The following is a 23994-nucleotide window of genomic DNA, read 5'->3' as shown; positions in this document are numbered from 1 at the left end:
AATCCGTAAGGACACTTGTTACCTGATGAATAAAACTTTTGCCTCTTTTTCTAAACCATCCCCAGAGTCACTTTTGACTTTCATGGCTTGTGGGTTACAACCCAACTGTCCTGGGCTGCCCGTGGACATTGCTGCCATCCGTTTTTAGACAATGGAACTGTTGAGGCTTGCTAATTTAGTTCTCCGCCCATTAAGCTAGAATGTGTGCAAATAACTTTCTTAACAAAGCAAAAGAGAAGCCAGGGCTATGAAAGCTATGACACTGAACGCACTTTGCATGAATTAGTGCCTCGTGGGGTGCACTGCCGTCCGTTCACTGGTAGTGTGTGCGTGTGTGCCACTTTTGTTTGAAATCTCTTAGAATTTTCTTCTTCCTGAAAAACACTTCACTTGAAACTTGATCTGGGCTGTAGTGTTCAATTTACTATGTGTAGCCTTTATTTTGCAGTGAAATTTAGCAGCTATTGTTCTAAGTTAAACTGCTTGAAAATCAAATGCTGGGAATGTGTTTTCAAGGTTTTTAAGAAAGGATGGAGGACATTGGGTAAAAATATCATAAATGCGGTTTGTTCCCCTAAAAGAAAGCTTGAGACAGAAGGCCAAGAGCTGCAGTCCCCTTGTCCCTTTAGCCTGGCTGTCTTCAGTCCTCAGGTCTCCTTAGCCTTGTAGAATATGAGCTTTCCCCACTTCCACTTCTGTATATTAATCTTTTTCTCTCAAGAATAGGTGCTGGGGACAGAGGGGGACAGCAAACAAAACAGACCAAACAAATAAAGGAAATGGGAGTCGAGTAGCGAGGAGTGTCTGAGAGGAAGGGAATAATAAACTCTAATGCATCTTCAAATGAAAAAGGACATTTACAGCTTCTTTCCACTTTATTTGAACTGATTTGGAAAATGTCATTCAAGCACCATGAGTTCTTGATGTGACTAGAACTAGTAAAAGAACTTGAGGAGATTTTTCTAATGTCATGTAAGAGGTAATTGACCCAATCATAAGCACACTGGGAGTACTGTAATTTCTGAGAATGAAACCTCTTTGTAAAGAAACTTCTCACCTGAATGTTAATTGGGAAGATTCTCTATCATGTGTCTCTGTTCACTTGATGATGTGATTGTAAGATCTAGCTCTTGAGTTTATTGGTGTGAGGTGGGAGGATGGAAGATACTGATCAATTACAAAAAAAAAAAAAAAAAGGCGTGGAAATGCTCGAAGCAAGATTCCTGAAAGTCATATGTTGCGTACTTGCAGTCTAGATTTTGGATAAATTTAAGATAATTTTGAAGAAACTTCATTTGAAGACATTGGGGGGCAATTTGGTTGGTATCTGGAATGATCAGCCTGTGAACAATATTTGGAAAAGAAAACATTGTTTCAGTTCCAGGTCTTTATCAGAAATCTCCTGCTGCTGGTCTCTACCTGATATAAGTGGCATAGACTGGGATGGCTTATGTGAATTTTAAAAGACAAAATGCATTTTTCCCAGGTGAGAAATAATAATGAAACTGTTTTACCTCAAGTAAAAATAGTCATGATTATTTTTTATCCACAGATTGGTATTTATCCACGTCTTAAAACATCTTCACAAATCTTTTGAAGTACATGAACAGCTGTGTTTCTTTCAGGGGCAAAAACACTTTAATACACCATGATGGGAGTTAGTTGGCATTATTAAAGGAAAATTAAGTTAATTATGAGAAAAAAAAGAAACTCGGAGCCTACATATTTTTGAAAAGAGATATAGATTTGAGTATCAGAAATGGAAGCATGTTTAAGGTTCCAAATGCTTCTTGGTTTTCTGTAGGATAGAATTAAAAGTTTCTTTTCAAAATATGTCTAAAACATGTTATTAAATCTTGCAGGCCATTAAGTTGCTTATTTCGATGAACCAAATAAATAGTCTAAAAGGGCTGTAAATGCCTCTTAAGGTTAGAAAGCAAGAAGAATCTGTTCAGTACAATGATTTTTATAATTTCAAATGGTAATATGCTCTAAAGCAGGGATGTCTAAACATATTTTTTCTCCACTGCACATTGGACGAGTAAGAGTTATCTTGGGCTATACATTAAATGTACACTAAGGAAAGCTGATTAGCAAAAAAAGAAGAAAAAAAAAAAGTCCATGAATACTTTTCATGATATCACATACTACAGATAAACAAAAAAGTCCTCTCCAAATCTGCATGTGCCCTATAAGCTGCAGGTTAGATACCCTTACTCTAAAGCAGTGGTTCTCAACCTTCCTAATGCCACGGACCTTTAATACAGTTCCTGTGGGTCGTGACCCACAGGTTGAGAACCGCTGCTCTAAAGGAAGGTAAAACATCAGGGGCACATAAGGACATTTCTTGATTCTTAAACAAATGAGAAAACTTCTGAAGTTTCCTGAATATTTTTTGCTTGGCTTAAAGATCAGAAGGATGCATACGCATACTGGGCAAATGATCTAATTAAGAACTATAATTTTGCTACTTTATATATAAGCCAATTTAATTTCTGTTCCATGGGAACTTAGAGACTCTTGAATAAATTAATGTATTAACTTAGTGCCTCTGTTTTTTAAAATCATATAAAGAAAAATGTAGAAAATCTATTGTCACAATCCAGAAGACCTAGTCTGTTAAAAATAATTAACAGATAAAGGTTTAAAAAAATATTAATTCTCACTTTAAGCTTAATACAGAAATGCATTTAGATACATTCTGAGTGGCATAATATTATAATTATTTATCCATTTTGTTAATAATCCTAGAAGCACAAAAACCAAAATAACATATTATGCCCAGTTTGGATATAGTTTGTATTAATAGTTAGAGGAGAGTTGAAGTTTCATCTCCCAAAAATACCAGCTCTGGAGGCTGATTGAATAAAGGATAATGTGTCAGACTTGCTCTTCAGGCATAGATTTTGTTAGCACAACCAGAGTGGTTATCACATACACTCCAATCTCTCATGAAATAGATGGACATCTAGTCCATTACAAATTTGTAGAAGATTTAGAATAATGCATTTGGTAAAATTTGTTAATTTATATATTAAGATTTTATACACACTGACACAGACACACACACATATATATTATGTGTGTGTATATATACTGTATAAATTATGCCACTCATGTTATATATATATATATATATAGCATACATGTATTTCTATGTAGTTTAGTAAGAATGTTTGAGTGGAAGCTCCAAGGGAATTCTGGAAAGGAAATTAGTAATAAGATTTTCCTTAGCAGCTTGCAGTGATAAGAGAAATAAAATGGTTTCTGTTGGAAAACCACAACCTTGGGAACACCATGGGAGAAGATATCTTTCTAAATAGGTTTATAGTTCCAGATTTCTTTTTCCTGGTTGAAATGGGAGAGACCTACAGTTTAGCTTCTTTAAATCTCATTTGCCTACTTTTTAAAAGTGGGCCACTTCTTGCTTCCATTCATCCATTCTTTCCTTCTTTCTTAGATACGTTAATATCACTTATTAGGCTGTCATTAATTCATGTTAGAGATTTGGGCCTAAAAGACATAGGTCTCTTACAAGGGCAGTGAATTTTATTAACCAAATTATTAGCCCCCTGAGAGTAATTTAATTTCCTACTCTGTACTTGAAAATTATAAAAATTGTATAAATGTTAGTATTTAGCCAGCCTCTTATGCATATTCCTTTAAATTCTCTGGGGTTTGTGAGCAAATATCTCTAAAACTCACTATGTTTCAGATGTAGAGATACACCAGGAATGACCCCCAGGTTGCTTCTGCTGCCTGCGTTGTATATCGTCCCTCCGTACATTCAGTTTTAGTTCATTCCTTAGGTGATAAGAGCTGCCCACAAAAAGAAGGAGGCTGTGAGCCTTTTCCTCTTACTTTACTTCAACCTCACTACATATGCCCAGTGTGCTTTAGAAGGATTTTGGGGGAAAAAAACCAAAACATCTTTTTTCATATGCACATTTTCTTTACTGTCTTTATTATGACATTTCTCTACTTCAATTTTTTCCATCCTCCTCCCCTATAATGTTTCGGCTTCTCTTCCTTGTTCCTAGGCGATCCCTTTCAAGATTAGCTGCTTACCTTTCCAATGACAGCCCATGTGCCATCTTTTTTCTAAGTAGCTGCAGATCTGTTACTGGACAATCTTTGCATGAATTCCAGTGAACTGAAACAATATGGCTTTTTGATGTATGTTCTTCCTTTTAACATGAGGGATATATTACATGTTTATTAATCATTATTCTTTAGTTAAAAATCTAAAATTTAAATGAACGTATTTAACCTCAGGACCAGAACTGAGGTTAGTATTTATGCTATTCTGATTTTGAATCCTGTAATTTCTTTTTTTTAATTTGTATAGTTAAGTCACCTTAACCTTTTCACTTTCATTAAGCAAAACTGGTAGGAAAAAAGGATCACAGAAAAGCCCTTAAATATTTTTTATCTTGATTCCACAATTGGGAGCTTGCCAATGTCACACAAGTAGATACTGGTTAATTTGAGAAAGAAACACAGGCTCTTTGACTGTTAATCTATTACTCTTTCCATTATTACTATATTTAATGATCTTTTTTTTCAAGCCACCAGATTATAATCCCTAAAGAATTAACATAACCTAAGCAGAGGAGTTTTGGTTTCTTGTTGTGACAATGTCTGCCCATGATTCATAAGGCCAGATAGAATATAAAGCAGGTCAATTTATCAAATTTATAGAATATGTATAAACTATAAATCATTTCATTAAAATTCAGAAAATACGGCAAAATTACATAATAATGGGAAAGATATGGGAAGATACTGGGCTGAAACTCAGAATATTTACAATGTAGTCCTGCCTTTCAAGACTTTTTAATTTTGAATAAGTAACTCACTTAACTTCTCAAGCTTGCCCCCTTAAGAAAAAAGTGTACTTAAACTAGATTTCATATCTAAAATAAGATTTTATGTTCTTCCATTATTTCCTTAACATAATCATGTGTTCATTCCCCAGGCGGGGCACACTAAGACCGTATTTGTCTTCAAAAGCATATTTGTCCCAGGCAGGTAGGATTGAGTAGTGAAGACTCACCTTTGGCAGACATCTGTTGTGTTTACTGTACATCATTCATTCTTCCTGCTGGTAACAGTGTTCAGAGAACCAACCTTCTCCATTGTCAGCCACTGATTTCAGATGGGCATTGGTTGGCTGTGAGCAAATAGCATATCACAATAGCCTGTCAAATAATTGGTTCAGGAATGGATAAATCACTCGATTCAAACCAATGGCACACACTGAACCTTTAATGGGATTTTGGGGAAGAGAAGTCTTTCTTGTTCTTAAAAACTTCTGGAATGGACTTTCTCTCTTCTTGTGGATGGTTTGCATAAAGACACGAGGATTATTGGAGGTTGGAGCTTCACAGAGACCATGGGTGCTTCTGATGCTGAAGCTGACATGGAAATAGGCAGACCAGAAAAGGGAAAATAGGTTCTGAGTAATATGGGTTGGGATAGTGGATGAATTATTCTTTGAAACCAACCCTTCTTCAAAACTAAGCAACTTTCTGATGAAGTAATTTGATATATATCCTTTAGTATTTAAGCTGTTTTTGGCAGGATGTTATATTACTTACACATAAAAGACCCTAAATGACGCTTTGCCAAAGTGTAGTTATAATAGTTTCCTGCTTTGTTACTGTGCAGCGACTGATTTCTGAGACTGGGAATGGCTGGGATCTGGATGAAGCAATCGCCAACATTAATTTATGAATAACCTGTGCAGAGAGCACATTTACCCAGAGCATACAGGTTAATGCTCTGTATTAACCAAATGAAATGTATCTTTAGCAGGTGTGAGTCTTACACTACAAGGGGATTGCCAGGGGGTAGAAAGGCTAATTCTCCTTTTCATTTCTTCAGAATAATACTTTCCAACTACTCTCCTGAGTCTAAATTGAGTATTAGTGTCCCATGTGCTTAGAGTGAATTCCACTGAGTATGCTAATAGTGTGAAAATACTTTCGCATAATGAAAACCTGGAAATTTCCATATTATTATTTGCTTTCAGCAACGAAATTAGCATAATTCACATTAATTTTTCTTGTTTAAAACAGATGTTGTAGGTAATTGCATTAATAAGTAAGACTGAATAACACATTTTATTGACTATTAAATGAAAACAATTAGTAATTGCTGACACACCCTGGTCAGTATTTGTAAAATCATGCATGTCCTTAATTAGGCAGCTAGCAGGTAGGTTGTCAAAACTCCTCCCTTGTAGGGAATTTTAAAAAATTTCATTATGGATTCATGGCTGATTTAATGAGACTCCATGTGGTCATTGTGTTTGAAAGACTGTGGAACAAGAATCTTGATGTGGATGAATCGTGGAGCCTGGGAGGTGCAGGTGTAGCTATGCATGTTTTATTAATCAGGATTTCTAGAACTCACTTGATTAGCCAACATTTACCTCAATTCTTCACAACACACAGGGAGCACTGACAATGCCAGCATGGATTTAGAATCCCTCAATTTGAGGTGCTGCTGAAGGGGGAGGATCACAGCCTGAGCATGGCTTTCCCCAGCTAGTTCCCGGGAATATCACCCTGAGCCACTCACAGCAGCCTTCAAAACCTCCAGCCGAGGATGAGAAATGACATCTATTCGATACTCATTCTCTTCTTGTCTCTGCGACCCTGTTAAATAATTGAAAGGGCCATGATAGGAGGGTAGAACAGTGGTAGGACTTTGCTTTTACAAACTGTGAAAAGGAGAGTGACCAAAAGAACAAATAACTTCCAGCCTGTCACGTTTCACCTTGATTATCCCATTCATCGTCTTGTACAAATAAATCTGAATGACAAAAGTGATGCAAGCCAGTTCAATGGGGTCTCTTCACCCAACCAAAACCTTTTCTGTACAAAGCAACATGTTGCATTGAATATGATTTATACTTTTGATATTAACATGAATTAAACGGAGTTTCTTAGGAAAAATACTTTCTGGCATCTGGAGAACCAATACTTCTGGCCCTGGAAAATGACGCTCATGTGTGAGAAGCAGAGTATTTACAATTTGTTAAGTGAGATGCCAGCTTTATGGTTTCACAAATGATCTTTTGTAAAATATTAAGTTTTTAATTGATCCATAATAACTGGACATATTTATAGAGTACATACTGATAGTTGATATATATAATGTATAATAATCACTTCAGGGTGATTAGTATATCCATCATCTCAAACATGTATTATTTCTTTGTGTTGGGAGCATTCATTGTCCCCCTCCAGCTATTTGAAACTACAGTAGAACCTCCATAGCTGACTGCCTCTCTACATTGATCTTCTCTTTAGGTTGATCTAATTTTCATAGACTGGACATGTACTACATGTATGTATCAGTACAGTAGGCCTAGTATGTCAACCACCTCTGTATGTTGACCAATTTGCTACAGTACGCTGGGTGGTCAACCTACAGAGGCTGTAATGTACATATTATTGTTAACTACAGTCATCCTACCGTGGTATAAAACACTAGAATTTATTCCTTCTATCTACATACAGAAAATAATCATTCCTACCCGTAATACTAAACAGGTTTATTTCTAAACAAGCCCCATATACTGGTATATAGTTCTGAATGCTTAGTGGATGAAAGTTGTGTGTTTAAGTTATACAGACTTAGATCTGTGACACTGTTTTTTTTTTTTTTTTAATTATTATTGGGGATGCATTGAGAGTACAAAGAACCAGGTTACACTGATTGCTTTGTTAGGTAAAGCAAATAATTGTGTCCCACCCACAAAAGGTGTATCACACACCATGACCCACCATCCCCCTCCCTCTTTCCCTCTCTCTGCCCTCCCTATACCCACCCCCCACCGTGTACTAGGTCATTAATTGTCCTCCTATCAGAATTGAGTACATAGAATTCTTGCTTTTCCATTCTTGTGATGCTTTACTAAGAAAAATGTGTTTGAATTCCATCCATGTTAATATAAAAGATGTAATTCTCCATTTTTTTAATAGGTAAATAGTATTCCATGGTATACATATGCCACAGTTCGTTAAACCATTCCTGGGTTGGTGGGCATTTAGGCTGTTTCCACATTTTGTCGATTGTAAATTGAGCTGCGATAAACAGTCTAGTACAAATGTCCTTATGGTAAAAGGATTCTTTTGCTTCTGGGTAGATGCCTAGTAATGGGTTTGCAGGATTCAAAAGAACCAGCTTGAGTTCTTTGAGGATTCTCCATACTTCCTTCCGAAAAGGTTGTATTGGTTTGCAGTCCCACCACCAGTTCAAAAGTGTTTCTTTCTCTCCACATCCACGCCAGCATCTGCAGTTTTGAGATTTTATGATGTGGGCCACTTTCGCTGGTGTTAGATGATATGTCAGGGTGGTTTTGATTTGCATTTCTCTAATAATTAGAGACAATGAGCTTTTTTTTTTTTTATGTTTGTTAGCCATTTTTCTGTATTGTTCAGAGAAGATTCTATTCATCTCTCAAGGCCATAGTGATCAAAATAGCATGGTATTGGCACAAAAATAGAGATTTTTGTGGAACCAAATAGAAAACTAGGAGATGAAACTAACATCTTATGACCACCTAATCTTCAATAAAGCAATCAAGAACATACAGTGGGGGAAAGAATCCCTATTCAATAAATGGTGCTGGGAGAACTGGGTATCCACATGTAAAAGACTGAAACTGGGCCCACACCTTTCTCCACTCACAAAAATTGATTCCAGATGGATAAAAGACCTCAATTTAAGGTACGAAACGATAAAAATCCTCAGAGAAAGCATGGGTAAAACACTGGAAGATCTTGGCCTGGGGATAGACTTCATGAAGACTGCCATAGGAATTGCAACAACAACAAAAATAAACAAATGGGACTTAACTAAACTGAAAAGCTTCTGTATGGCTAAGGAGACAACCACCAAAGCAAATAGACAACCTACACAATGGGAAAGGATATTTGCATATTTTGAATTGAGCAAAAGCTTAATAACTAAAATCTACAGAGAACTCAAATTAATCAACACGAAAAAAGCCTGTGACACAGTTTTACTCTCCCATTTTATTCAGAATATTAAAAACTCAAAAAATATGTTAGATATTTGTTATTGAAAAATATGCAAAACTGAAAAAAATTCAAATACAGCAATGTGTTTCATTCTAACCTAGAGATACTTTTTATATAACCATATGCTCTAAAACTCCTACTAGAGCTTTGGAAAAAGTAATTCCGCATACACTTAGCCATTTACACAGTGAAGGATTCATGTTTGACAGTCAGTATTAACTTCTAACTCAGGTGTTCTTTTTGTATAAGAGAACCTTCATGCTTTAGAATTAGAAGGAACCTCTTACATGTTATGTGACTGCCTATGTAGTCACAATAGAGAGACAACAGATTAAGGTGGTTATAGCCATGTATCTGGAGAAAGACTGGGTTCAAATCTGCGTTTGGCTACTTCCTAACTGCGGGAGCTCAGAGAGGTTACTTAAATCTGTGCCTCTGTTTCTCTGTAAAATTGTGACAAATATGAGGACTATCTTGTAAACTTATGAGAGTTCAAATGAGTTAATATCTCAAAGGTTAAGAATATTCACTGGGACAAAATATATGCTGTTAAATGCTTGGTAAATAAAAGCACTAAAGAAACCAATTCTCTATGTCGACTATATTTTTCATTAACATATTTTACTATGGCTCATTAAGTAATACTTTACATTAGAAATCTGACCTTGTGGTTTTTCTTTGCTGACTTGACTTTGATCTTATAATTGCTGAACCAAGAATTCTTTAGAGTCTATGTAGAAGGTTTTTAATTTTATCAGGTCCCATTTATTTATTTTTGTTGTTGCTGTGACTACTTTTTTGGTTTTCTTCATGAATTCTTTGCCTAGGACCATATGTATAAGAGCTTTCCCAACATTTTCTTTCAAGACTCTTATAGTTTCCTGCCTTAGGTCTTTTATCTACCATGAGTTAATTTTTATGAGTGGAAAGTGATGCAGATCCTATTTCAGTCTTTTACATGTGGCTATCCTGTTTTCCCAGTACTATTTATTGAACAGGAATTCTTTACCTAGTATATGCTTTTATCTGTTTTGTCAAGAACCAGATGAGAATATGAGGATGATTTTATTTCTGGATTCTCCAATCTGTATCTACGTCTCTGTTTTAATGCCATTACCATGCTGTTTTGGTTACTATAGCCTTTGTAAGGAGGGACAGGGAGTAGGAGATGGGTAAATTTACACCTAGTGGGTACAGTGCACACTATCTGGATGAAGGACACACTTATAACTTAGACTCAACTTGTACAATAAGTATGTAAACAAAACATGTGTATCCCGTAATAGTCTAAATGAAAAAATACAGAATGTACATGCTATTTTTAAATTCTGTTGCATGCACATAATGTCAGGGTTACTTACTTAATGCTAATATTTTTCAACATTTTACGAGCTTTTGAGTATTTTAAAATCTGTTATTATTTTTTTCCTTCACATTTATGGTGCTAATGCTCTAGTTTGTCTATTATTTTACAAATTCTTTAGTTTTTATAAAGAACAGGGCATTCTATGAAAAACTAAAATAACCAATGATATTAAAAGCAAAAGTTGGTTGAAACTTGTTTTGTGAATATTTGAATACTTACAGAAATGGTCATTTTTTTAATTTTTCTAAATTACAATAAAACTTTTCTTAAAATAACATTGTGCTGAACAGCATTTAAAATGATCTTCAACTGTACAATGACTTTATTGTATGATTGAACCTACAACATTGACCTAAGGTATTAGCCTGCTTTAATTCTACATGAATTACTCTATGAAAAGTTTTTTTTTTCTTTTGATACCCTTTAAGGATAGTGATGCGTTTAACATCAATGAATTTACTTTTAGAGAGAAAAAATGCCTAAGAAAAGGCTACTTCACTGAATTTGAATTGAGATAACAGAATATAAGATAATTGGGGACTTATTTCTATGGACTGGTGAGCACTGTAGGTGATGTCTACAAGGAAGCAGTTACTTTGCTTTTGTTTGATGTCAGCAATGAAGGTGACCATTTCTCCCCAATTACCTCAAGTTATAGAAATTATGGGTTTAATAGCCTGAATGTGGGTGGCTAGATATCCGCTGCTAATCAGGTTTTCTTCTCTCCTTGAATTTGTAACTTATACATTCCTGGCAAACAGCATTAACAGATAATTTCCCTTATTAACTTGATAAATAAATGTACTGTGAAGGTAAAAGGTAGCTTTTCTCTAATCCTGATACTACTACTAATAATAATGTATTTTGCATATTTGTAATCTTTGTTATTCTAGCTATCATCATTGAATACTCTAAGTTCAACAGAAATTCTTTATGTACTTTTCATGATAACTTATAACTACTCTATGAAATGATTTTTTGGTTACTATTTCTGTGTAGTGAATTTCCCCACAACTTAATGAGTTAAAACAACTATTTTATAATAGTCCATAGATTCACTGGGCCAGAAGTTTGAACACAATGGGCCACTTAACTGTATGTGGCTGTAACTCTAAATCAGTGTTTTTTATTTTTTTTATCTCACAGTACACTTGAACCTGGGGTTAAATTTCTTTGGCACCCTTAAATTATGTTGATCAAAAAAAAAAAAAAAGAGCAAAAAAACATAATATACTTACTGTGCTTTGAACTTCTTTCAAAAATAATTAGAGCACTCCTAAGATCCACTCACAGCATAACAGTGTGCCATGGCACAAGGGTTGAAAACCGTTGCTCTAAATCTGTGACTCTGGGAGTTAGTCAAATGGGGGAATGGAACTATGTGAAAGCTCGTTCACTCTGATGCTGGACACCTGAATTGAGGTAGTTCATGACTAAGAGTGCTGATCAGAGGACCTGCATGTGACCTCTTCCCGTGTCTGCATCCTCACAGCATGATGCTTCAGGGTAGCCAGATTTCTCACATAGAACTCAAGGTTCCAAGTGTGAGTGTTACAGCAAACAAATGAGAAGATGCACTGATTTTTTTATAACCCAGCCTCAGTAATCACCCAGCATCACTTAGACAATAGCCTCTTAGTCAAAAGCAATCATTCACCACTGAGATGTACAAGGAATACATATAGATTCCACCTTTTGATGGAAGCTGTGTCAAATGGAGTTCTTGCTTTAAAACCACAGTTCACCCTCCAACCACCATTACTTACATTTCTTCCTTTGCATTTCTCCATGCAAAATACAATCTTTCCCTTCCCAAAGACCTCTGAAATCTGAGCCCATTTTGTCACTGACTATAAGTTTAGGATCTTGTCATCTAAGCTTTTCAGTTGCAGGTGAGGCCTCACAGGTTCAGTTCTAGTATAGTTCCTTTCAATCTGAAGACCTCTAAAATAAAGAGACCAGTTCTCTGTCTACTACACACTTAAGCTGTTGGATATCTCCATAGCTACTCCTATTTAAAAAGAAAGAAAATAAAAGACACACTGCAGTCTCTGGGCCACAACAATTCTAAAATTCAGCTGGGCCCTTGTTGGGTTTCTTTGACTAGGGTCTATTCATGCTTCCCCAAAACAGTTTTCTAGGGCTCTTGGTTCTTCTTTCTAATATATTAAGTCTTTTTAAAATAAGATATGGCCTCTACATCAAATAAGAAGCCTTCTCAAGATTGCTGTCTGCTCAAAATGGTGGCAGGCTAAAAGGCATCTTTTATTTTGGACTGACTCTGTCCCCTTCAGTGCAAGCTGACCAATTTCCTTAAAGATTTTATAGTCCTCCCGTGTATCAATTTGTAATCCACTTCATTAGGCAAAATTTATGCCCATAAGTCTCTTTGAGTTAAACTCTTTTTTACTTTGATTTCCTGTGAAGCTGATGGACTTAAGCCCATTATAATTCTTAGAATCCATACTGTTTACCATAAGAGGCCTGCCTAGGATTCTTAGAAGGCTTTTATCTCTTTGAATTAGGTTTATGAGGCATTGCTTCCAATCTTTCTAAACTCTTAAGGATTGTATAGCCAATCCCCTGATTTCATCTTAACCCTGAGATGTTTACTGAAAGGAACTGGGATTTTCCCTAAGATGTTTTCCTAACTTGAGATTCTTCTGCTGGGAAAGATTGGGGAAAAGTGAAATAATTTTTATTTTAAAACCCAGAAAGCTCAGACTCCTTTAAATTTCTTCTAAATTTTTGTTAAAAATTGAAGTTTTCTTTCACTTTGTCTCTCTATTGTTACTTCATTCTACGCAGCTGAGAAATTTCCTGTGCCATTCTACCCATCATGTGTAAGAGTGTTGTCAAGTTATTTCCCATTGACAATAAACACCCTTTTGTTAAGTCTGTGATAAGTTTCTTACCAAATTAGTCAGTGTTCTCCAGAAAAATAAAAACAAGAGGAAGTATATGTACAATATATATTACATAGTATAGTACATATATATTTATATTATTTATCATAAAAAATTGGCTTAGGAAATTATGGACACTGAGAAGTCCCAAGATCTATAGTTTGCAAATTAGAAAACAAATATAGCTGATGATAGAGTTCAATCCAAATGCACTAGGCTTTAGACTTGAAAAGAGACAAATTCATGTTTGCTTACAAGTAAAAGCAAGGAAAGATCTGTGTCCCAGCTCAAGCAGTAAGGCAGGAGGAGTTCTGTGTTAGCCTTTTTGTTTATTTAGGTCTTCATTTAATTGGATGAAGGCAACCCATGTTAAGAAAAGCAATCTTTTCCACTGAAGCCACCAATTCACTTGTTAATTTCATCCAGAAACACCCTCACAGACAGACCCAGTATATCATCTGGTCAAACATCTAGGCACCCAGTGACCCAGTCAAGTCAACACATGAAATTAACCGTCACAAGGTGCTTCTGACTTCTGCCGGCCACCTGTTCCCGAAGCCAACGTACAAGGGCAGCTAATTAAATTTGTGATGTCATCGTAGAAAAAGTGCTAGATACCTCATTGCTGACTATCACTCCAGGCACCAGATGGCCAAGGGAAGTGCTTCAAAGGTGACGATAGTGATGTGCAGCAATGAGGTATGCAGCACTTTTTCCAGGATAACGTCACAAACTTAATTGCCTGACCTTATATTTATATGGTGTTTTTTGGACAGCACGTTTCTTCCAGGTAATACATTTCTGTCGTAATCGCTACTGTGTCTAACAAATGACCTCAGAACTGAGTAGCATAAAACAAACACTCCTAAACTCATGAATTCTGTGTGGCAGAAACCCAGAGCATAGCAGGGGTAGTTTTTCACTATTCTATGATACCTGGGCCTTAACTGGAACAATTTGAAGGTTAGATATTAACTCATTGGTTGGAATTACCTCTTGGTTTGTTCACTCACATTTCTGGTGTGTGTGTTAGGAAGATTGCATGCCCAGGACTGCCAACTGGAGCATCTACGCATGGCTGTGTTGTGTCTCTTAGTTTCCTCACAGCATGGTGTTTTCAGAGTAGTCACATTTCTCAAATGGAGGCTCCAGGCTAAGAATGATTATTCCAACAGTAGAGGCTAAGCTGCATCACCTTTTGTGCAGTAGATTTTTATACAGCAAGCGAAAATTGATACAGTGGTCTTTAAAAATAATGTTCATGTTTCCTGTTACAGAGTCTCATAAGTCATGAAGCACCATTTCCACAAGACCCACCTTATTCAGTGGGGCAGGGGATCACAGACCTTTCCTCTTAAAGCGAGGTGATATAAGATAATTTGAGAGCCATGTTTAAAACCACCACCAATGGGTATTCTCATTATCTTCATTTTAGAACTCAGGAATTTGGGGCCCAGAAAGTTATGGTGCCTTTTTTTAACAATACAAACTTAATGAGTGGCCAAGCCAGGATGCAAATGCAGGCAGTCTGATTTCATAGGCTGTGTTCAAAACCATGATATTACCTCTCTTTTCTCCACTGTGCTGTATAAAAGGTGGGTTTTAGCGTCCTAACTATAAAGAGAAAAATTCACTTACACTAAGTTTTTCAACTTCATTCAACAAACATCTGTGCCGAGAAGAGACACATACTGGGCTGGATACTAAGGATATACTGACATGGTCTCTATCTTAATGCAGCAAAATTCTAGTTTCTCATTATTTTTCTCAGAATCCTTATTTATTATTATGTATTATTTATTTATTTATGTATTTATTTTTTAGACAGAGTCTTATTTTGTTGCCCTGGGTAGAGTGCTCTTGTGTCACAGCTCACAGCAACCCCAAACTATTGAGCTCACGTGATCCTCCTACCTTAGCCTCCTGAGTATCTAGGACTACCGATGCCTGCTACAACACCCAGGTAGTTTTTCTGTTTTCAGTAGAGAAGGGATCTCACTCTTGCTCAGGCTGGTCTCAAACTCCTGAGCTCAGACAATTCACTTGCCTTGATCTCAACAGAGAGTGGAATTATAGATATGAGCCACTGTGCCAGCCTTATTATTTTTTTCAATGGGTCCTTAATTTTTTAATAGGAAGATGTCTTTTTACCATGGATTTATTCTATGTCGATTGATAGTGGTAATGACTCCCTATTTGTTATGATCTCTCTGTATTCAAGGCCATCATGGTGCCCTCCAGTACTGTTTTGGGGATTAGCTGTATGAACATACTTTGGCCAATGGGAGAGTAGAAAAAATGATGGAGGCCGAGTCTTGAAAAATACTTATAATTAGAATTTTCCCTCTTGCTTTTCTTGCAATGTGAAGATAGCCAGAGTAGCTTTTGACAGACATGTAGCCTAGTCATTCTTATTGCCCCCCTGATAACAGAAAGCCAGTCACTAGGCATGTCAGCTATGATCAAGCAGCCCCTGCCTGATGGCAGATACATGACATTATTTGTGCCTAATCAAAATGACCGCTAGGCAGAATCATGAACTAAATACTTGATGTTGTTTCAAGTTGCTAAGTTTTGCAGTAGATTTTTATACAGCAAGCGAAAATTGATACAGTGGTCTTTAAAAATAATGTTCATGTTTCCTGTTATAGAGTCTCACTTTATACTTGATAAATTTTTGCAGCTGGTCCTGATAGTCCCTGAAGAAGTTAAGTGAAGATGTTATGCTTACCACACTATTTTTTTTTCTTTCTTTCTTTTTTTTTTATTAAATCATAGCTGTGTACGTTAATGTGATCATGGGGCACGATACACTAGTTTCATAGACCGCTTGACACATTTTCATCACACTGGTTAACATAGCCTTCCTGGCATTTTCTTAGTTATTGTGCTAAGACATTTACATTCCACATTTACTAAGTTTCACATATACCCTTGTAAGATGCACCGCAGGTGTAATCCCACCAATCCCCCTCCCTCTGCCCATCTCCCCCCTCCCTCACCTCCTTTTCCACCTTCCCCCTATTCTTAGGTTGTAACTGGGTTATAGCTTTCATGTGAAAGCTATTTTTTTAAAAAAGATATGGCAATCTATTTTAATACCCCATTTACACATAGAAATTATCCTTGTCATTGCTAGATTGGTTAATTTCAGCTACTAAATTAATGTTACAACCATAACAATTACACTGATAGTGACCAATTCTGATTCTCCTAAATTGAGCCCCTTAGATTTCTATACCTTAATAGAGCTCTTAAAACATTTACATTTATGACTTTTTTTTTGCAGTTTTTGGCCAGGGCTGGGTTTGAACCCGCCACCTCCAGCATATGGGGCCGGTGCCCCACTCCTTTGAGCCACAGAGGCACCACCCAATTTAAGACTTTTTTTTTTAGTACAAATATACCTTGTAATGTAAATAAATCTAGTATTTACATATATAGTGTACTTTAACTTTTAAAAATTAAAACATATAAAATGTAAACTGAAAAATCCTTTGGCAGTGCTCTTTCTCTTGACTAATTCATATTTTAGTACCTTTTACCAATGTTTTGAATGACAATATAAATAGCATATATATAATATATGCTTGAATATATAATAATGTATATTATATATAATACAGGCTCAATAATAATAGATGATGACTTAAGGGATAGGATCATCTTATCTGGTCCCTGGGCCTTTAAATATAGTAGCTCATACTAATATATCTCACCTTCAAGACAAATTTATTTAAAATACATAGGCCAAGACTCTGTTTTACATGTTCACTTGGTCCATTCTCTCGTTCCCTGCTTTCAAATTACCTTTCTTTAGCATTAGTGTCTGCAGCTCTGCTTTGGGTCTAGCCTCCACGTCCAGCAACCCATTTGGCCTCCCCCTACTGAGGTGTATCAAGCTCACAGACTTGCTCCAGTCTCACCTTTGCAAACTTTTTTGATTTCTGTGCCATTTACAGTTTCTTACAGAAGCACAACCCCTCCATTAGGTCTGGTTTTGTTTAACCTTCACAAACAGAGCTAACCTGACCGGCAAATCCAACTAGTCTACTATAAAACGCTACAATTAAGTTATGTGTAATACAGCTGTTCTTTTGGTTTTCTATGGCCAGCAACCATGGGTTTTTATTCAGTTTGGGGTACAATAAGCTCATTTCTGCCTCAAGGATTGAAAATTACTGTTGTCATTTACCTATAATGCTTTTCTCCTGAGTCTTCCTGTGAATGGCTCTGCCCATTTGTCTGAATTTATCTGAAATAATACTGTAGTATTCTGCCTCCCTTTCTGCCTCACTGCTTGGTTTTATTTGCTTCATTAATATGGATCACTATCTGAAATTACCTACTCCATCTACCCCTGCTTGAAAATAAGGTACTTGACAGGGAAGTGCTTTGTCTTCTCACCTTAGTTAAAGTCACAGTGGCCAGAGCCAAACTGACACATTGCAGCCCCGAGGCAAATAGTCCTGTTCTGAGGAAATCATCTTCAGGACTAGGGAGGTAACAGTGTCCCTCTAATCTGTACTCTTCACATTGTGTTTAGTTCTGATTGCTGGATTTTAAGAGGACTCTACACAAACTGAAACATTCCAAGAAATGGGCAATAGGGCAGGTGAAGAAGTTTGAAAACTTTTCCATAAAAGAATTACGTTTTAGGAACATATACTTTGTATATCTTGGAGAATAAAAATTATACATAACATCACAATTTTTTTTCAAGTATTTGGAGAGTTGAGCTGAAGAGAGAGATTAAATATATTCTATGCAGCCCTGAATGCACAACCTAGAATTTAAAGAATATTGAGTGACCATCTAATGACATTACATTAAAAGTAATCAAACTTCTCTTCTTCAGATAAAGGAAAATAAACCCCAGAGTTTTTATATCAAAATGTGCTTCCAATTGTTATAAATCTTGAGATGTAAAGGAGAAACTGAAATCCAGACTTCCAGAGTTCCAGTGCATTGTTCCTTATATTGTAACTTCTTCCTTCCTCTTAACATCATTGTCTTCTCAAACACATCCATCCATCCAGCATTTATGGAGTTCTCACTATCTGTATGCATAACTAATATGTTCCGAAGAGTTGAAGAACTAGGTGTGTATTTTGCAGGTGGCCTAATTGTCCCAGGATTCTCTAGGATCCACAGAAGGACTGGATAATTGAAATTTCCTTGCTCAAGTTGCCTTTAGATTATTTTCAAAATAGTAAAACTAGAGGTTCACAATATACTCTAATTAGTAGCCTACCCCAAATAAATACTTATCAAACACCCACCATGTGCCTAACACTACTAAAACGTGTGGAGCAAGATGCCATCTAATCACAGTTCCTTGTGTTGTTCTGTTCTCTTTCAGATCCTTTGAGTGTGTGAGGCCTATTGGCTTCAGTCTCTTTCAGTTATAGTTATCATGCCCCTGTGTTCATTTTCGCCCAGTGTCACTTTAGTGAATGTTTTAAGAAAAAAGTAAGTTCCTCTGAATGCCCGTCCTGCTTATTTAACTGCATTTTAAGAGGACAAATGAAGTTTCCTTCCACATTTCACATACTTTTGAGACTATTTGCTGCCATTCCCCTCAAGTTTTCCCCCAAAACATATGCTATGGACCAAATTAATACACTGAATAGCATCATTTCTTATATCATGTTGTATTTCTACTCTAACCTACATATTTTTTTGTTGAATGATAAACACATTGATTAATACGCCAAATTGCATCAAGTTTAAGAAAAATTGAACCATGGAAACATGTCGCATGTAGCTTATATTTCTGTTCCATGTCATTTATTTTGATCTGTTGCCCATCCAGATGGACCACAGCATATGGTGTGTTTATCACTGGAGATAAATAGGGGAAGGATGAACTTACGGTCTCAGGAAAATAACTTTTTACTTTTACATTAAATCTGATATAGTTTTCTGTAAGAGAAAGTAACCATGTTCAAATAAAAATTCCTGTTGTCTTATCCTGTCCTAACATTATTGGCAAGAATCAATACCCCAAACACATTATTTTTTCTTCAAAATGTATCACCACACTAACAAGGATCTCTTTGAACACCTCTTAAGCCTTTTCATTTTCAGCAAAAAATTTACTTTAACTTGTAGAAAACACCATAGGGAACATATAGAATTTCACAATGCTGTATTTACATTTTTCTTACTTGAAAATGGCACTCTTAAATATTGAGCTTAGCACAAAATATAAAAATGCAAGTAGAGTTTATCCACTGTGCATAGGAGAGGAAATACGAGCCTTGTTTCTCTGGCAGTGTACAAGACACGTTTCTCCCCCAGGAATGCTTCTCCACCTCTTTCTTGTTAGGAGAAGCAGCTGGCCATTCTAGAAAGCACCTGCTCGATCCCAGCCCCCTGTGTGTCTGCTGGAAAACTCCCAACCACCAGCCTTGGGTTAGCTGCAGGGTCCAGCTCCCTCTTTGTGAACTCTGTAATCCAGGACATTTCTAGGCTCTTTAAGTCCAATGGACCAAGCACTGCTCTAGCATCATTTCCTTCCCTGCTTACACAGGCCAGGGGCAGCAGTGAGGCCAGGCCCTCCTAATTAATGCACTTGACACTAGTGTGTTTGGACAAACAACTTCAGAGCCAGGAAGTCTACGCTTTATTTTGTTCCATCTTATTTTCTCAAGATGATGGCACTTCAGAGCTGCTTGTTGGATGAAGGGCAGATGGAAGAGGAGTGGTGCTGAGTGAGGGAGGAAGTGGCTACCAAGTGCTGGGATATGGACGCCTGCATCTCCAACTGAAGGCTTCTCTTAAAGTGCAAAGTACAGGGTGCCGAACTGGTGAGGAATCCCCAGAAATGCAGGAAAGCAGAAAGCATTTATTCAGCATTCAGCATAGAGGGAGAACTCAGCAAATGGTGGTGATGTAGTGATATTTTGATAAATGCTTTTTGTGTGCATTAAATTCTGTAAATATTATTTGACAATAGTGAGATTTTCCTGACTTTTAGGGAAAGATACCAAATGTGTATAATTAGTGTCTTTGCAACAAAGTATAAACTATATCTCCAAAGGCTGTATTTACAAATTATCCATGCAGAAATGTATCTAATTTTTCTTCTCACTTTATGTTTTTTAATTTTTTGCCCTGCTTATGTAGAAGGAGTGTTTTTAAGTAAGTCTTAAAAATGCCTTGCACAAAACCAAATCCAGACTTTCATTTTAGCTGGGTGCAGTGTCTCTGCACCTATATAGCTCACACCTATAATCCTAGCACTTTTGGGAGGCTGAGCTGGGAGGATTGTTTTGAGGCCAGGAGTATGAGACCAGCCTGAATAAAAGTGAGGTCTTGTCTCCACAAAAAGTACAAAATTTAGTCTGATGTGCTGCACATATCCGTAGTCCCAGCTGCTGAGGCAGGAGGATCACTTGAGCCCAGGAATTTGAGGTTGCTGTGAGTTGGGAAGATGCCATGACATTCTAGCCAGGGTGACAGAGTGAGACTCTGTCTCGAAAACAAACAAACAAACAAAAAAACACAAAAAGAAAGATTATTCCTGGGTACATAACGTTTGGTGGGCATGGTCCAATGAGTGCAGTTGAAGCTTTCTGCAGATAAAGGAGGTTCTCATGGATGTGGAGACCTGGAGTCCTGAACTTGTCCTGTGACCAGAGAAGTACCTGCAGAAACTGAGAGGGTTTTCTTGCTGTTGGATGAAAGACATTGCCAGCCGTGCACAGTGAATTCTGAATTATTAATCGATATCCTATCAACTTGAAACTTACTCTAAGACCTCTCTGGACTACCAGAGTGGTGGTTAATTTTATCCTTCAACATAGATGGTGTTTTTAGATGAGATTAACATTCAAATTAGTGAACTTTGAGTAAGCAGATTTCTCTCATAATGTGGCTGGGCCTCGTTAACTCAATTGTAGGCCAGAATCTCATGAAAAGATTGTCTTTCTGGAGCAAGAGGAAACTTGCCAGCAGACTGACTTTGAAGATCATTTATGCCATTAGCTGTCTTGGGTCTCAAGCCCACTAACCCATGCTGTAGATGTTAAACTTCTCAGCCTCCACAATTGCATGAGTCAATTTATTATAATAAATCCCCTCCCATATGTGCAGACACAGATCAATATAGATAGATAGACAGTGCTCCTATTAGCTCTGTTTCTCTGGAGAACCTTGACTAATAAAACCAGCAACTGCCTGTGAATGTTCTTCCTGCTACACTGGCAGAGGAGTGGGGGCCTTAGAAACTAACTGGGTGCTGGGGGAGAAAGTTAAGGAAGCAAGAAAGGCATTGACAGCTGTGCATGAAATCTCTGCTCTTGTAATGTTTTGACTGGGCTCATTATGCAAATTGCCAAAGTGATTTGCCTTTCTTAAAACACATCTTCAAAGTTAAAAATAAATGGAGCACAAGGAGTGCCACAGCACAGTGAGACGAGTATCAGGCTCTCATGGCTCACCTCCCCTTCCCTTCACTCCCGCTACTGTGATCCCGGCTGTTCTCCATCAAGAACCATTTAATTCTGTCAGCAGGTTAACTTGGTAAAAGATATTCGACGCTATCGATCCTTTGCTTAAGGGACTTTGATTACTTCCACTACCTTATCAGTAAATTTAATTTCTTTGTCATGCTGTACAAGGTCTCTTAAATTCCAAAAGACATTTCTTTCCGAGTCTTGGTAGGGTCCCCTTATTCTCTATGCTCTGTACACTTACGGATGTAGTCATCACTGCCTAAATACAACTTTGCTGGCATACTTCCCTCTTCTTGGAATATTCTTTTCCTGTTCTCTAGTATTTGATTTTTTCCCAGGTCCAACTAAGAAGGGAACTTAGCTGTAAAATATTTTCCATCTTCTAGCATCACAATAATCCCTTCCTTTTTGCAATAATCCCTTCCTTATGTTCTGTGTGCGATCACACAGCCACACCAGGTTTTGGTAGACTTTGCTGCATGCGACTCTGACTGGAACACTAAAGAAAACAAACCTGTCTTAGAAATTCAGCTGTGTCTCTCCACAGCTGTGTGGCACCGGGCAAGATTCCCTTACTGAAGCCCCAAATCTTTATTTGTAAAATTGTGAGACTAATAGAAATATGAGAGAAATTAAATGTTTCACTACTTTAAGATGTTTAGAACAGTGCCTGAAATATTAACTTCAATTCATTTACATATTGGCTTTTGGAGAAGTATTTATTGAATCCCTGTTATATGCCAGACATTGTCTGTTACCATCACGCTTACTATTACTGAATTCCCATTCATTTTTGAATGTGCGCATCTAGGCCAATTAATGTTACATAGATGTTCATTATATGTTTAGTGATGTAAGAATTGCATTGGTCATTAGGCTTAAACACTGTGAAATTGGATGCTCACTTTTCATTCTATTTATTAGGTAAAAATTCACAGCCTATAGCTATGAAAAACATGCTTTATGCCCTAAAGCTGTTTTGCTTAATGGTGAAGAATTTAAATAACCTAATTAAAAAGAAAAAGTATCTCCCTTATATGCAAAGTAAGTATGTTTATTAAGATAATAAGTTATGAAATTACATTGAAATCACCCATTTATGAATGGCGAGTTTATGTATTTTTTATCGTGGTATAATATAGCAAATTTTATTGTAATTAGATATAAATTCAACTTTTGAAATATTAATCTTAACTCTTTGAAACAAACTCAGTATTCCTTTTCAGGAGCTAGGTGTAACATTAGCTGTTATTTATAACCTAGATAGCATTAAATGCCAAGTATACTTAAATTTTGTTATTTGTATAGTATTGTGCTGGTCATTGCTTAGTCTCTGTTATATCATAAATTTCTCTCAAAAGTTTTGACAGTATGTCCTTTCCCTCACAGAGGTAATGCACATATTCTCAGATGTCAAATGTAAGACTGATTGGGTGAACCCAACACAATATGTGTTACATGCGCAGCTTTAGTAATGAAGCATGCCCATTATGTGCTTTAGTTTTGTGTTTTCAGATGAAGGAATCTGTCCACGTTGAGAAAATTGACATGGATCAACCTGGTTTCACTATACAGTGCTGTAGGCTTTTCAGGCTAACAGTGTGGATATAAATTCAGTGCCATTTCAAGGGAGGACAAGGCAACTCTTCTGATAAAAATGTCACATACAGTAGGACTAGAGATAAGGAGGATACATGTCTGAGCTGTTGATGCTGCCTTTAGGAGCTTTTTGTATTTTACTATCTCATTGCCTTGAAAGAGAGAAAAAAGATAAATATCTAGTCATTAGGTATCCAGACTCTGGACCACCCAAGTTCAATCCTATTGGCATACTTTTTCTCCATGTTATATCAGTTTTCTCATCTGTAAAATGGGGATGCTTAAAATAATAGCTCCTACCAGGTAGGTAATTGTGAAGACGCAGTGAGTTAATATACTTAAAGTACTCACAACAATATGTATGTGGCACAGCGGCAGCCCTGCTTCTGCATATCTCACTCCCTAACCAGGGAGACCCTTTCCACATTGAATGAGTGCTTAGAATATACATAGTCTGAAACAAAATCTCATCCTTCCTGCATGTCTTCCACTAGTCTTGGCAAGTATTCCAAGTGCCGTGATTGTAAGCCAATCACCATTATTCTCAGTTGCAGTTAATGTAGGTGCTTAATCAATGTCTCCTGGGATCTGTGGTTTTGAAGCCA

At 36.8% G+C, this 23994-nt stretch overlaps 1 protein-coding gene across 3 annotated transcripts in view; it reads left to right on the top strand.

The window, feature by feature from the left end:
- MARCHF1 (membrane associated ring-CH-type finger 1) overlaps positions 1 to 23994 on the top strand; it is a 967912-nt gene that overhangs the window by 449744 nt on the left and 494174 nt on the right. The gene's annotated exons all lie outside the window — the stretch shown is intronic.

Source organism: Nycticebus coucang, chromosome 1 (assembly GCF_027406575.1).
Source record: "Nycticebus coucang isolate mNycCou1 chromosome 1, mNycCou1.pri, whole genome shotgun sequence".
Classification (NCBI taxonomy): domain Eukaryota; kingdom Metazoa; phylum Chordata; class Mammalia; order Primates; family Lorisidae; genus Nycticebus; species Nycticebus coucang.
The sequence above is the reverse complement of the archived record's forward strand: the minus strand, read 5'-3'. Positions and strand labels throughout refer to the sequence as shown.